Source organism: Telopea speciosissima, chromosome 10 (genome assembly GCF_018873765.1).
Source record: "Telopea speciosissima isolate NSW1024214 ecotype Mountain lineage chromosome 10, Tspe_v1, whole genome shotgun sequence".
Lineage (NCBI taxonomy): Eukaryota > Viridiplantae > Streptophyta > Magnoliopsida > Proteales > Proteaceae > Telopea > Telopea speciosissima.
This window is the reverse complement of record NC_057925.1, coordinates 2,435,207-2,449,613: the sequence shown is the minus strand read 5'-3', so window position 1 is coordinate 2,449,613 and position 14,407 is coordinate 2,435,207. Positions and strand designations below refer to the sequence as shown.

The 14,407-nt window shown below is 36.8% G+C and overlaps 1 long non-coding RNA gene across 1 annotated transcript; it reads right to left on the bottom strand.

Moving 5' to 3' along the window:
* Positions 1–1,093: 1,093 nt before the first annotated feature.
* LOC122641343 lies at positions 1,094–13,556 on the bottom strand. Its single transcript, XR_006329888.1, has 3 exons — positions 13,546–13,556; positions 5,300–5,303; positions 1,094–1,223 (listed from the first exon to the last, which is right to left on the bottom strand). It is a non-coding gene; the product is annotated as an uncharacterized LOC122641343 (long non-coding RNA).
* Between the last annotated feature and the right edge of the window lie 851 nt (positions 13,557–14,407).

Here is a 14,407-nt window from a genome sequence, read left to right as displayed (position 1 = left end):
TTGTGTGGGTGTGGGCAGTACACTCCCCCCACAACCCATAAGTTACTTTTTCTCCTCAGGACATAATGCAATTCAGATCGTCTATGGCCTGCCTGCCCGTAGCAGCCATAGTAGCGTCCGAATAAGGCGCAGTGTAATGACCACCTTACCCCCTGCCCGAGCAGCCGTAAGGCGGTCATTGCGCCACACCTCATTAGGGCTCTGCTATGGCTTCTCCGGACAGCATGCCATAGACCATCCTGATCCGACATAATGGGTTAATTTATTTATTGATTATTTAAAATAAATATAGATAAATAAAAAAAATTTCCGTTTGGTAGATTTGGTCCACTATGGAAGGATTTGGTGTGTAACGATGGTGGAGGCAATGAGAGATTTTTTTAATCACCTCTGATCCGTATATGGTAGCTTCCTTTATAGAGAGGGAGAGAAAGAGGGGGAATAAAACGGAAAGTGGAGTGAGAGTTATTAGCAAGGATTCCTTCGAGTAAAGGATTTTTGAATAATTTTGTAAGTTTGAAAAACCTCCGAGTCTTTAGCAAGGTGATTCCTTATCAGACGGAGTTGGGGAATTGGGATAAAAAGGAAAATAGGGAGATTAATTTAGTAACTGAAGAAAGGATTTTACCAAAAAAAAAAAAAAAAAAAACTGAACAAAGGATTGTGATTTTTGAATAATTTAGAAATTCTTTTCTTATCAGAAGGAGTTGGGGAATTAGACTGTTTATAGAGACGAGAGAAAGAGGGGGATAAAAAGGAAAGTAGAGAGAGTAATTTAGTAGCTGAAGAAAGGATTCTGATTTTTGAATAATTTAGAAATTCTGAAAAACCTTCGAGTCTTCAGCAATGGTGATTCCTTATCAGAAGGAGTTGGGGAATAGCAGTTTCACTGACTGCTTCACGCTCTCCACCGTCTTCTATTCTTTCAGTTTCTCTTTGGAAACAAAAAAAACCCAACCAACCCTGGTCCCTAGCTAGGGCAGTGGACAAGAAGAAGAAGAAGAAGAAGAAGATAAACGAAGAGGAGGCAATGGCGAGGGCAACCAAGAACCTCCCTATGGACGTCATTGCAGAGATACTGTCAAGGCTTCCGGTCAAGTCTCTTCTAAGATTCAGTTGTGCATGCAAACCCTGGTTTGTTCTTATAACAAATCCTACTTTCGTCAAAATGCAACTCAATCGATCCTTTGCAAGCAATAGCAACCTCAGCCTCATTATCATCCCTGATAGCAACTTTCAAAGCAATACCAATCTATTATCTGTCGACTTAGATACTTGCGAACAAAAACCAACGGTAAACCTCGATATTCCCCTCCATCATCATCCCTTTCCATCTCTATACAACGACGAGATCTCAATAGTGGGTTCATGCAACGGTTTACTCTGTATAACCAACTCTAATAAGGATCTCTGCCTCTGGAATCCTTGTACCAGAAGGCATCAGAAGCTGCCCCTTCCACCTATTGATTTTCTCGCCAGATTTAATAATATTCATGTTCCCCATCAGCCAACGATTCATGTTAGTTATGGATTCGGTTACGATTCCACCACCGATGATTACAAGGTTTTAAGGGTTGTGCGATTCTTTGGTAACGGCGGTAACAGTGACTGTTCGGTGGTGAAAGTCTATTCACTCAACACCAATTCATGGAGAAGGATCGCCATCGGTGATGTGCCATTCTATCTCACCTACGATATTTCCGGAACTGGGCTTTTTGCAAATTCTGCTATCCATTGGGTTCCTGAGCGCCAGGGCGAGCTCGAGGACGAGACGGCGGTGTCCAATTTTATAGTTTCCTGTGATCTTAAAGGTGAGGAGTTTCGAAAGGTGCCACTGCCTGACTTTTTGAACAATGTGATTGATCTGAATGTTGTTGTTTTTGGAGGACAACTCTGCTTCGTCCTCCATAATAAGTTCTTGGGTGTATGGGGTTATGAGGTTTGGAAGATGATGGAGGAGGATAATTCTTGGGAGAAAATGTTGTCCATCGAACATCCATGGGTGACAACAATGTCTTCTGATTACTTCCAACCTGTATGTTATTCAAAGAATGGTGAAGTTATACTCTCAAGGGAAGTGTTGTACTCTTATGATCCCTGCACAGGGTGGGTTAGGATTCTTGGGATTCATGGTGTTCCCAATTATACAGGTAGTAGAATTACAACACTGAGCTACTTTGGGAGTCTGGTTTCACCCAATCCCAAACAATAAGTTGTTGTAACTGAACAACCAAAAGCGAAAAAACAAGACACAGGGAGCGGAGGGAGTAGAAGAAGAAGAAAAAGAAGGTATGGAAAAAACACAGGGAGCAGATCCTGGTCCGGTAATGATAATCTTCTTATTATACCATTTATTATTTTGTATTGTATTGTATTGTATTGACAAGGGGGGGGGTGCAATTGTTGGTAAAGCAGATTTTTTAAACTTGAGATTTAAGTCACTATTCCAATAATTAATTAATTACAACTGTTTCCTCCTCGTTTGTGTATTTACACTACTGCTATCCTTGCCCTGAAAATTTATAGTTTCATCGAAAAAAGAAAAAACCTTCTCTCATGGATGATGATTGATGAGTATGAGTTTTCTAATTCTTTCAACTCTCAAGTCCTATTAATATTGCAGTTAACTACTCAAGTAAGCTGAAGACAATAATTTAATTTGTATAATATCATGGTATGCTAGATTGGTATTCTGTGGTTAGGAGAGTCAAGAAGACATATTGTTTACCTCAAGATTTCAACCTAACTAGAGTGGAGTGGAGAAAGAGAATTTTTGTGTTTTTTGCATTGGTTATAAGAACTACTCGGTGAAAAGACTGAAATTTTAATTTGTGTTTTTTCTTTGTGTGCTGTCCAGTATTCTTTTGTAATGGAAGTTTATGATCAATGTTTTTGGGATTGTTTTTTCAACAAATCCTCTTCTTAAATGGAAACAACATTTAAATTTATATTTATTGATAAATATCGTATATCAATATATATTTATAGCATAACTTAAAACAGAGTCGGGTTGGTTCAGGCTGGACTCACTAGCTCAGCATGACACCTCAACCCTGGCCCGACCCGATCCTGACTCAGCTAGGCCAAAGATTTTCAGTCCTGGCCCACCCTCTAAGCCAGGTATCTCAATTCTCAACCTAGGCCATGTTCGAGCTTAGGGTGGGTTCGGGCCGACAGGGCTAAACTTGCACCCCCTATACACAGCCTTCCCAAGGACAACCCCCGAGGGACAACTTCCACAACCTCGGATAAAACAAAGCCTAACCACACCACAAAACATAGCAAGCCCCAATTTCTAATAAGAAGGGCAGGCGGAGTGTGATTCCTTCCCTCTGAAGATCACATCTTTGTAGCGATTAATCAAATCGAGTTGAATATCTTTAACAATAGGAAGACAATTTTTTCCATAAGAGTGGACCCCACCCTGATAGAGTGTTGGGTTAGGTGTCATGCGTGGGTCCCACCCCCTCTTGTGAGAGGCACTAGAGAACCGCACCGGTCAGAAACCGTAGACTATGTGAACTCTAAGATGACAGGGCCTTGTTTTATTACGAAATCTAATGAAGTATGTTTGAACTGTATTTATTGGCTTTTCTTAACAAGAAGGACAGTATACTTGTAAAATAATTCAAAGAGAATTCAACTGCAGGAACTTTTGAACTGTATTGGCTCTTCTCTTAAAATAGAAGAAATGAAACAATTAAGCAAAAAAGGCAAAGAGAAAGTACTAAAATCCAACTCCCCCTTTTATTCCTGGGAATTCTTAAAAAAACTTCATCCAATTAACCTAGAAATTTCTTGCTGAGCATTCCTAGCCCCAAAACAAAACCCTACTTTTTACCCATTAAAGTTCCAAACAAAAAATCCAACCCCCCCCCCCCCCCTCTTGGCTTTTTGAAATTATCAAACCACTTCATTCAACCAAAGGGAATTGGACTTACTATAAAGCATTCCAAATCCCAAAACAAAACATGATTTTAACCATTTTGGTTTCACACATTGTTCCTTTTCAAATTAGAAATTCTAGCTTTTTTCTTTAGTTTCTTCATTCTTCTTTTACTGCATTTAAGGGGTATATATTTCAGTATCCCAGGCCAGCAATGATGTACACTGAAAATTATTTGGGACTTAATGGAGTTTTGATTCCAATATTTCAAGAGAAAATTTTGGATAAGGAAATTCTGTTGAAGGACTTGTATTTATTGCAGGAAATTGACAGGATTGGTCTATGTTATAGAGGATCATTTAAAACTTAAATGACATACTTACCCTTATTTTGACCTGCAATTTTATTATAAATATAGGGACATTTGTTGGATCGTAAATTAAGTTATAACTTCAAGTGTAACCTAGTCAGTTACACTTAAGACGGAGCTATCAAATAAGACTATGTGTGTCAAAGTACGTGGGTTGAAGGAAAACATCGCTCTATTTTTTTATTTTATTTTATTTTTCTGTTTTTAGCTAGACGATCATTTGTATTAAGAGAAAGAAAAAGGGGAAAAAGAATATACAAGCTGGGTCAGTGAGACACCAAAAACAAAAACAAAAATGCAAGCAAAATGAGGTTATCCCCCACCTATGGGCAAGGCCATCAGTAGGGGGAAAATTCATTTACCCAAAGACGACAAACTAAAGAAAGCCAGATCAATATTTTGTTTTTTTTTTTTAATTTCATATAATACCACCAAAATTTAAATAGGGTGCCCCATGTCAATCCAGACTTTTCAATTCTTGTGAATCCAAGATGATGCTTCTTATTGATTTCTCAGGGTAATTCACCATAGAGATATCCCATGAACTGCTATTTGACTTACACAAAACCCACCTCAAACACCTAACCTAAGCTATTGCTTTTCAAGAAACACGAAAATTAATGACCAAAAAATGCTTCTATTTATAGTCTATATTCCATGGGCTAAGACAGCTTTGACTGTGACTTTCACTTTTATTTTTGTTACAGAGTTGATAGAATTAGATTGAAGGAAGATTAGTTCTGGTTAAAACTCAGGACCATAGATGGCAATTGCATAATTATTTGGTTTATTTTAGTAATCCAGCTTTTTCTTCCACTTCTTCATTTGTTTTTTAAAGGTTTTTGAAGCTTTTTATCTCCGTCTGAGTTTATGGGATTAAAGAAAAAACTTTTTTTTTTTTTCCGTTTCTTTTATTTTTCTTTTCATAATATATATATAAAAGAAAAATATTGGAGCCATTGTCGGACAACCAAGTCTTGAGACTTGGCTTTCTACTAAAAAAAAGGTCTTTTTGACTGGCAATCCTGCATATAATTTCTCACCCTTCTCCTCGATGGATCATTTAAAAAAAAATACTAAAAAAAAATAGTCTTGATACTTGACCCCAAGTCAAAAGAAAAAAAAAAATAACAAAACAAACAAAAACCGAATCAATAAGCTTGAAGACTTGGCTAGTGTCAACAACAAGGAATTAAAATCCTCTGCAGTACCTGACGGGGCGGTAGTGCACATCTGACGGCACAGCAGAGGCTATGTGTGCCATGTGTGCCACATGAGCTCTGCTGTGTCTCGTCGGATGCGCACTGCCACCCCGCCGGTACTGTAGAGGATCCTTGTTCGTCAACAAGTGAACAAATCTAAATCTTGTCTTCAACATCGACTACACAACCAACATTGATTTCGGTTTGAGGTTTTTTTTTTTTTTTTTTAAATGTTTTGTGTATTTTTCTTACTTTTAATTATTTATCTATATTTATTGTATTTGAAAAAATAGAAAAACCTGACTCTCCCGGACCTGGTTTGACTACCCGAATCACTAGATTTTGTAAAAGGTGAGTTGGGTTGGAAGATTTGGTTCTCCAACAACTCTCATAACCCGGGGCATAACCCCCAATGAAAAAAATGGACACTTGAGCCATCAATGTTTGAGCAAATAAAAATTCTAAGCCTAGAGGATAAAAGTAAATAAGGACATCGGTTCACGCTCAAAGGCATACACCTAAATTAAAGGACTGTGCAGTGGTGAGTACTGTAGGCATACATGAACATACATAAGGATATATGCCAACACAATGGAATACGTGGTCGAAGTTGTGTTTGTAATTCCACGAGTAGCATATCCAAAGTATCATGTTTATCCAACGGTTGAAATTGCCAAATTCTTTTACCATGTGCCAAAATCAGATGGGTCACTAAGATGAGCTTATCTACATTCGACTGCAAAGTGGCAATTTCCCCTTTTAAGTCAAATTATGTTCTTATGTAATTTTACAAGATAACTTATTATCAAAAAATATTTACAAAATAACTTTTATTTGCTAATACAATCAATGATTTAAATATAAAGCTATAAAAAAGAAAATATACATCTTTAGTAGGAACCATTAACATTTTGGAATCCTTTGTTTTCCATAAAACACTAGAAGTTCCATTTGAAAATGTTTGAAAATTGACTCAATTTTATATATATCTTATGTATTTTATTGATCTAAATATTTTATGATAGAGGTGGCAAATATTGAAAAAAATAATCTTTCAAAGGTTGGAATTAAAAGAAACTTAAGTGGTGGTTGCATTCATGTCGGCCAGCCTTTTCTTTATGTTCACTTTTCCAACACATATTATCATGCATGGACCCCAAAGGGCCCTTATTAGGTCAAGTATTATAAAGATATAAAAAAATAAAAAAAAAATATGTGTGGGTTTAGTCCCACATCGGGTGTGTGAGTGTGATGTGTGTTGTATATATCCATCATTTCACGGTCCCAAAAGTCGGTTAACCTTTTGGGATTGGTGTGTGGTTTGTGTGATAACACTTTCATCCAAAAAAAAAAAAAAAGTATTATAAAGATATGAACCCTTGTCATGCATTAATAGAGATATCTTATATATTAGTTATGGTCTTATGGAGTGTCTCAATGACACCTCTATTGGTGTGACTAGAACTTGACACCTTCTTTTAAGGGTTAAATACACGTACCCCCCTAAATACACCTTCAGTGACAGTTTTTTAAACTATTATATGTCTAATCAATGATTAAGATTCTATGTATACAACATTCCAATGGATTGGGGTAGTGACGGTAATTAATTCCATGCAAATAAGTAGGTCTATTATGTGATTTTGCAAAGGATTAAGTCGTAATGATCCTATTAACTTACCGGGCTTCCATGTTATATCCAACTTTGGGTGTCCTTGTGAGTAAATGTCATTATTTATAAAATAAAGTTTGACTCTAATAAAAAATTGCTGATAGAATCGCTTAATAGGATCCCTCCACTTGACATACTCAGGGGATACACTTATATCAAATCTAAGGGTGTCAACGGGCTGGGCTGGGGTGGGCCAGGCATGTTAAAACCCCAGCCCAACGTTAGGGGTCTTAAAGTTGGCCTATCATGGCCTAACAAACCCTCGAGCCAGGACCAACCCTACTGGGGTTTACCCTAGCCCAGTCAGGACCCGGAAAAAATTAAACTCAATCCCGCTCTGCGGGCTGAAAAAAACCGGGTCGAGATCCTATTCGGGCTTAGGGCAGGCTCAGGTTTGCCTGGCCAAATTGACACCCCTAATCAAATCTCTTCCGAGCAGCATTAAGAGTTTTAAAATCTAATAACTATTGTTTGGTCTTAGTTTTCATTAGGAATACAATTATGCTCTTTTCTGTAAATTATTTGTCAAATAGTAGTGATTTGAGTTGTACTAGGATTAGGCAAGTTCTAGTCATAGTAAGAGTAAAATTTTGAGAAATCTAAATAAGCATATGTACCATGTCCTATGGGCTATGGCTATATGAGATTAAATGGAAATTTGAGTTTGGTTAAGTGGTTTCTGCCGCTTATGGTTTCAGTTGTATCTGAAAGGTCTCTGTCTTATCTCCTGTCTCTTATTGACTCTTAATATTGTTCTCTGCTTCTCATCATTTTTCTTCCTTTCTATTCTCCCATTCTTAGATACTCTTCTTGTACGTGAACTCTAAGGCCTCTTGTTCCCCTTTTCTTTCTCTATTTCTTTTTATCATTTCTGTTTGTGATTTGGATATCTATAGAACTTCTAGATACATGGCTCTTGTCCTTCGGAATTAAAGTTTTTAAGGCCCAGTTGCTCTCCAAATTACAACATTAAACTTCACACTTATGTATGTTTTATTTTGCTTTATTAGGTAAGTTTAATTTTGTTATGTGCTAGATCTGAATATCTAATTTCAACTTTAGCATAAACTTGTGTTTTTCCTGCAGTACTAGAAAGTCATAGGATTTTATAATTAATTCTTGTGGCACCTGAGGGAGGTAAGGTAGGGCCACTTTGTTGAATGAGTGGAACTGTGCTCTTCTCCGTTTCCTCAATTTCCTTTAATAGAGAGGGGGGGCAGAAATGATCACCCTAACTGTGCCCCAACACGCTGCCCTGGTGGGGTCCACCCCCTCTATTAGAGGAAATTGGGGAAATGAAGCGGAAAGGAAATGGAGCAGATAAAAATACAATGGCTTTGGGTCTTGGGTTTGTACTCCGGTCGAAAAATGACTTGAAAATCCATTTAAACCTTTCTAGTCTTTGGTTTGGACTGGGCATGATCAGAAATTCCCAGTCAAATTGGGGGCCAATCCAAGGGTCATATTTGAAGTAATCAATAGGACATGAAAATTGCAACTTACTGGAAAATAGTGTTTAGATTTAGTAACTTCGGTAAAATTGCAACTAGAACAAAGAAGAGTAAGTAAATCCAAAATAGAAACTAATGATTGGATTTCTATTAAGATAAAATAGAAAGTGGTTAAAAACAAAATTTCAAAATTAATTTCTACAGAGAGTAGCAATTACATAACAAGGAAACAAAGTAGGAACTAAGGTTGGAATTAGAAGCTAGCAAGAAAAAGAAATCACAGCAACATATGGTGCTGCCTCAGGACATAGGAAAGAGGGCTCAATAGAATGGCTGGAGATTGTTTCAGCAATAGAACCTATCCTAAAACATGAAAAGAATTCAATAGGAGTTAAAGGACAGAGCAACAATTAAGAAATCAAAACAAAAAAAAACAACTGGTGTGAGTTTGAAGAAGAGAACAGAATCTGACCTTGAGAGAAGAAGAAGAAGAAGAAGAAGAAGAAGATATGTTTTAGCTAGGCCTCCCACCTAAAGCTTGACTAGCATCTCACCACTCACCAGTCCAACTTGGTATCCACCAAGTTTCCTTAGCATCTCACCGAAGTTGTCAATATTGCATTTCACAAGAGCAAACTGCATCTCACAGCAAAGGAGTTCTGAATCTCACAAAAATGAGAAAGCATAAGATTAACAAATTATTCAAATCATTGGTAGTGGGGTATGACCCCATACTCTTTATTTATAACTTCATGGAATTAATCAAAATAATTAAAATATTTAAAAAAAAAAAAAAAAAACCCTTATGTAAGGTAGGAAGAATCATCACTCACAACTTCAGTCTTCTTCCATATAGAAACTTTTCTAAACTATTACAAAATAGAAACTAACTACAAACTTAATCTCATATAGGAATTAAGTCCATAATATTTGGGTTTATAGCCCATTACAACATTAAACTTATAAATATATTAAGCCCATGGCCCATAATTACTTTCTTTTTCATTCAAAAAAAAAGGAAAATTTACGTTTACCATCCCTGTGGTTTCAAACAATTACGTATACCACCCTTGGAATTTCATCTATTTCATAAGCCTCCATGTATTTTGAAAGATTCTTACAAACGTACCTCTACCGTTAGATGAGAACAGTTAAGTGATGATGTCATCGTCCAAATATTAACTAAATGCGCATAATACCCTTAATGAAGGTGTTTTTACATAAGAGAAATTTACATCTATCACCCCTGTGTTTTCAAACAATTACGTCTACCACCCTTGGATTTATAAAAATTATGTACATTCCTTAGTGCTAACTCTGTTAGTTTTATTTTGAAAAGTCAATTTTGCCATTTCTTATTTGTTGTTAATAAACTCATCCCATCCACCCTTGTTACCGTTGCATACCCTAGGATCTGGAGCGACAAGGGTTTGGGAGCCGACGACCTTCCATTTTGCGATCACCTGATGCTTCGGTAGAAGTGCTACGCTTGATTTTGCAGAGGATGTGTGGGCGGCGACTTTCCCTTTTGAGACAATGGTGTTTCAAACAAATGGGGGGTAAATATGTAAAAGCACCTTTTGTTTTTTGGTGAATTTAAAAAAAAAATCAGGGGTGGTAGACGTAAGTGCTTGAAACCACAGGAGTGGTAAACATAAATTTCCTTAATAACAAATAAGAAAAGAGAATTGATAAATAAGAAAAGGCAAAATTGTTTTTTCAAAATAAAATTAACAGAGTTAGCACTCAGGGGTACTGACATAATTTTTAAAATTCCAGGAGTGATAGGCATAAATTTTCAAAAAAAAATAAAAAAACAATGCACATTCACTTAATAAGCATCCTTATTTACAAAGTTAAGGACACCAAGAAAATACTGGATCTCTATGTCGGTTCATTGGTTGATGTTTGTACTGTAGGGACATAATGAACCCAGTGATCCAAGGAGAGTTCTGATGAACTTGTTTGACACTTGCTCCCACAGAGTATGGAGGAAAGACACTAGGAACTTTGGGACTTGAGTCACATGTGTGCCATGAATGCACTTTAGCAACAGCCTATTCAGAACCAGGAAATGACGCTTCTGCCCCCTAGGTAGATAACCAGGCGTGCTTTCCCATTGGTCCAACGCTTGTGTAGAAACCATGTGATCAAGTAGAGATCTCTTCTCCTATAAATAACTAATAGGATCGAACCAACTCTTCCTCGATGTCCACAAGGATATTGAAATAAAAAACTCCATATCCCTTAATTAACCACACCACTATTGGGGTAGAATACGTGTCTTATATTCTGTCGTTTGCATTAGAAATCTTTTTGTAAGACTATATGGGTATTTCATTAAATTGGTTGTATATTATTCGCTATATATTTCATATTTGTAGTGAGTGTTTTTTTTTTTTTTTCTAAGATTGTTTTGAGAGAGATGTGAGGACGAGCGGCTGGAACCTTATTCTCCAAATCCTGTAATTCTTTTTGTGCATTGTGTGATTTTTTGTTTGTGATTCCCAATACTTTCTACCCAATTTAGGTTTTCATTTTCGACAACTACCTCCCCTGGATCCTAGTGATTTTAAAGTGAAAAGACACAATAAGATAAAAAAAAAATGGAAAAAAACATTAATAGAAAAAGAAGAATCAAGTATAGGATAATAAAGGTCAGGGAGAAGTAGTGAGAACCACGTACTTAAAGGTTAGAGAGACCACTTAACTCTGGGTCTCTTTGGGACTCTCTCACCACTAGAGCATTCTATATTAAACATTAAGAGAGAGAGAGAGAGAGAGAGAGATGTATTGGGTGACTTATATTCCGCTTTAGTGGAGGACCGTGCAACAGTTTTAGAAGACTAAAAAATGAGATGAGATTCAGTCCAAGAAATATAGCATAGCCCCCTATACGTGGATCGGTGATCAGCACTGCTGTCCGCCCAATCTGCATCAAAAAAGGCTTGGAGAGATGTATTGGGTGAACGTTCTACAAGAAGACCACGTGTACGGCTGTGCTTGAGATAGTGAAAAATTCGTTTAACAAGAGTCCAATGATTTTCAGTAGGGGCATGCATCCTGCTGACATGCCTTGTTAACAGCAAAAGCAACACCAAGGCGCATGAGGGTGACATATTGCAAAGCTTCCAACAATAGAGTGATAGCGAGTAGGATCAACCATGGGCGTACCCCCTGAATTCGATACTTGGGGAGTAGGGTCATCCGGTTCCGTATTTGGTTTCTGTAATAGGTTATATAAATGCCCAAAAATTATTACTGGAGATGATACGGCTCAAGCTGCAACCACAATAAGGACATTGAAATCAAAGAAACTCCTGAGCTTTTAACCCCACCATCCTCCCTTGGGCATGGTCTGTGATTAAAAGGTATTCCTTAACTAACCTAATTTGGGGGATCTACAGCATGACACATGGCTCTCAATTATTATCATCACCCACTCAAACAGAGAAACAAGGAAACATGCTCTTGCACATATTGTCAAACATAGAATTTCTGTATATTTCTCAAGCTTTCCATATCTAGTTTTAAGTTTGTGTTCTAAGACTCAGGAATTCACACTTTGGGTAACTTGGCATCTCTCTAGCTTTTGGAAGTTGCAAATGCTTTCCATCAACTAGTGCCCATCAAGGACCCTACATTCCCCCCCCCCCCCCCAGAATGCAAGAAAAAGTCAATGAAGTTGTGTAAGGAGAATGTAGTCTAAAAGAAGATAATAAACACTAGACATGGGATAGTACTTGTTTGGGACCACCTTATTATGCCAAAAAGCTTTTGTTAGTAAGCATATGGACCACGGCCCACCAAGTGCATGGACTCTCTCTCTCTCTCTCTCTCTCTTTCTTTCTTCCATATGTGGGGGATACTTTAACAAATACCAATAAACAGCAACAACTGTAGCATTAAAGGAGTGTCCTGTCACTCATGTAACATGCTAAGAAAAGAAATAAAAATTACTGTAGCTTTGGGAGAACTGGCTTCTCAGATCTCACTAGGTAAAATTGTTAAGGAATAGTAATCAGTGCTGCCTTTACAGTGATGAATATAGGATACAGAATTTGCCAAATTGAGAGGCTTGGTTGAGACTGTAAAGCCATGTTTAGGAAATAAGGTGCATGAGGTTGAGATCTTAGCCATCCTAACCATGGTTTGTGGAATTGGAATTTGATTGATGATTCCAATCAATCCGAATCAGAATCGGTTGATACTGATCCTAATGCAATTTGAATTGCTCCACAGATTTCTGTAGAAAAATGAAAACCTAAAACGATGCAGAAAAGAATGGAATCACATCAAGATTGCGTACGTTCAGTGATATGATATTTGTTTCACTATCAATGGAGAATAGGGTATTATAACTGCTCATCCACACACCTCTCTTAGATTTCTTATAGATAAAGAACTCTCACTACAAATTTATAGGAAAATCCTATACAGGTAATTTACCGAAATATCCATATAACGTATTTACGGCCTTTTAACGGCCTTCTGAATCAGTCCACTTATGCAAACGATGGAATACAAGACATCATAGTCTAACAACATCTAGGGTTCAAGAAAATTGGAGTGATTCGGTTCCGATACCTTGAACCTTGACCTCAACTCAATCCCCTACAGGTTAAATTGTGAAGGAAGAACATGTTTGGGTCTCAGATGGAATCTGACGGTTCTCTTGTCAAGGTTGAGCATCCTGTTGCTTTTTATTTCAAACAAGTTTACACAGTATCCTCCTTAAATTTAAGACTTTTAAGGAATCAAATGCCAACATCTTGAATGGAAAATGTGGACCATTTAGCAGTGATTGAAGTAATTGGGGAAACATCATTCATGTGATGGTCGTTAAGCCACACCTACCTTTCAGTTACTGTTCTTATAAATGGTATCTCTTTAATGTCAAAACACTTGAAAACCTTTAAAGGATGAGTGTTCTTTTTGAATTTTTGATTCACACAGAAACGCACTAAAATCTGTCTCATTTCAATGATCAACCACATTAACTTAAAGATTGCTTCCTTGAATGATGGAAAATGACCCATCAAAAGTCTCTTACTTCTTTGCATTTTTATGTCAATGTAAAACCTAAGATTGGTGGAAGGACATAATGAGGTGAGTATTCAAAGGCAAGGGATATGGACCTTTTTCTTTAACAAAATTTTGCTTTAAAGTAAGCAATAACGTACCCAGGAGATGTGATGTTGAAGTGTATCTAATTGTTTTCTACATTTAGTTCAAGGCAATATACCATCTAACTAAGTTGAGCTCTCTACCAAAAAATTTATCAACCTTCTCTGACTATATATAGTAAATAGTAAGTACTCAAGTTTAGAAGAAACCCATGAAATGGTAAGTGCCCAAATCTTATCCCAACTAAATGGGGTCGGCTACATAGATCCTTGTCCTCTAATCAGCTCTATTAGAGGTCATAAATTAATTAAAATAAACTAATAGGTAAATAAAAAAAATTAACTAACTCAAGAATGGTTACAGAACATAAAGCTAGCTGAAAAATAAGTATAAAAGATAATTGATCAGAAACATATAGTATTGGGTTGCTCTGTAACAAATAAAATTCATTTCTCATAAATTGTAAGATAGCTTGAAGCCAGTAATTCAAAAAGTGTCATCAATTGCAGATTGTTTCTCATCTGAAGAAGGTCAATTGCAGATGTAAAGGCTAGCTAGCTGTTCACACATAAAGTTGTACAATAACATTTTTTTTTTGGGTTCATGAAAAATAAATTATGTTAAAAAGCAGAGTACAATAAAATCCATAGGCAAGACAAAATGGGTCCTAAACAACTAATAAAATGTTGATATATCAGA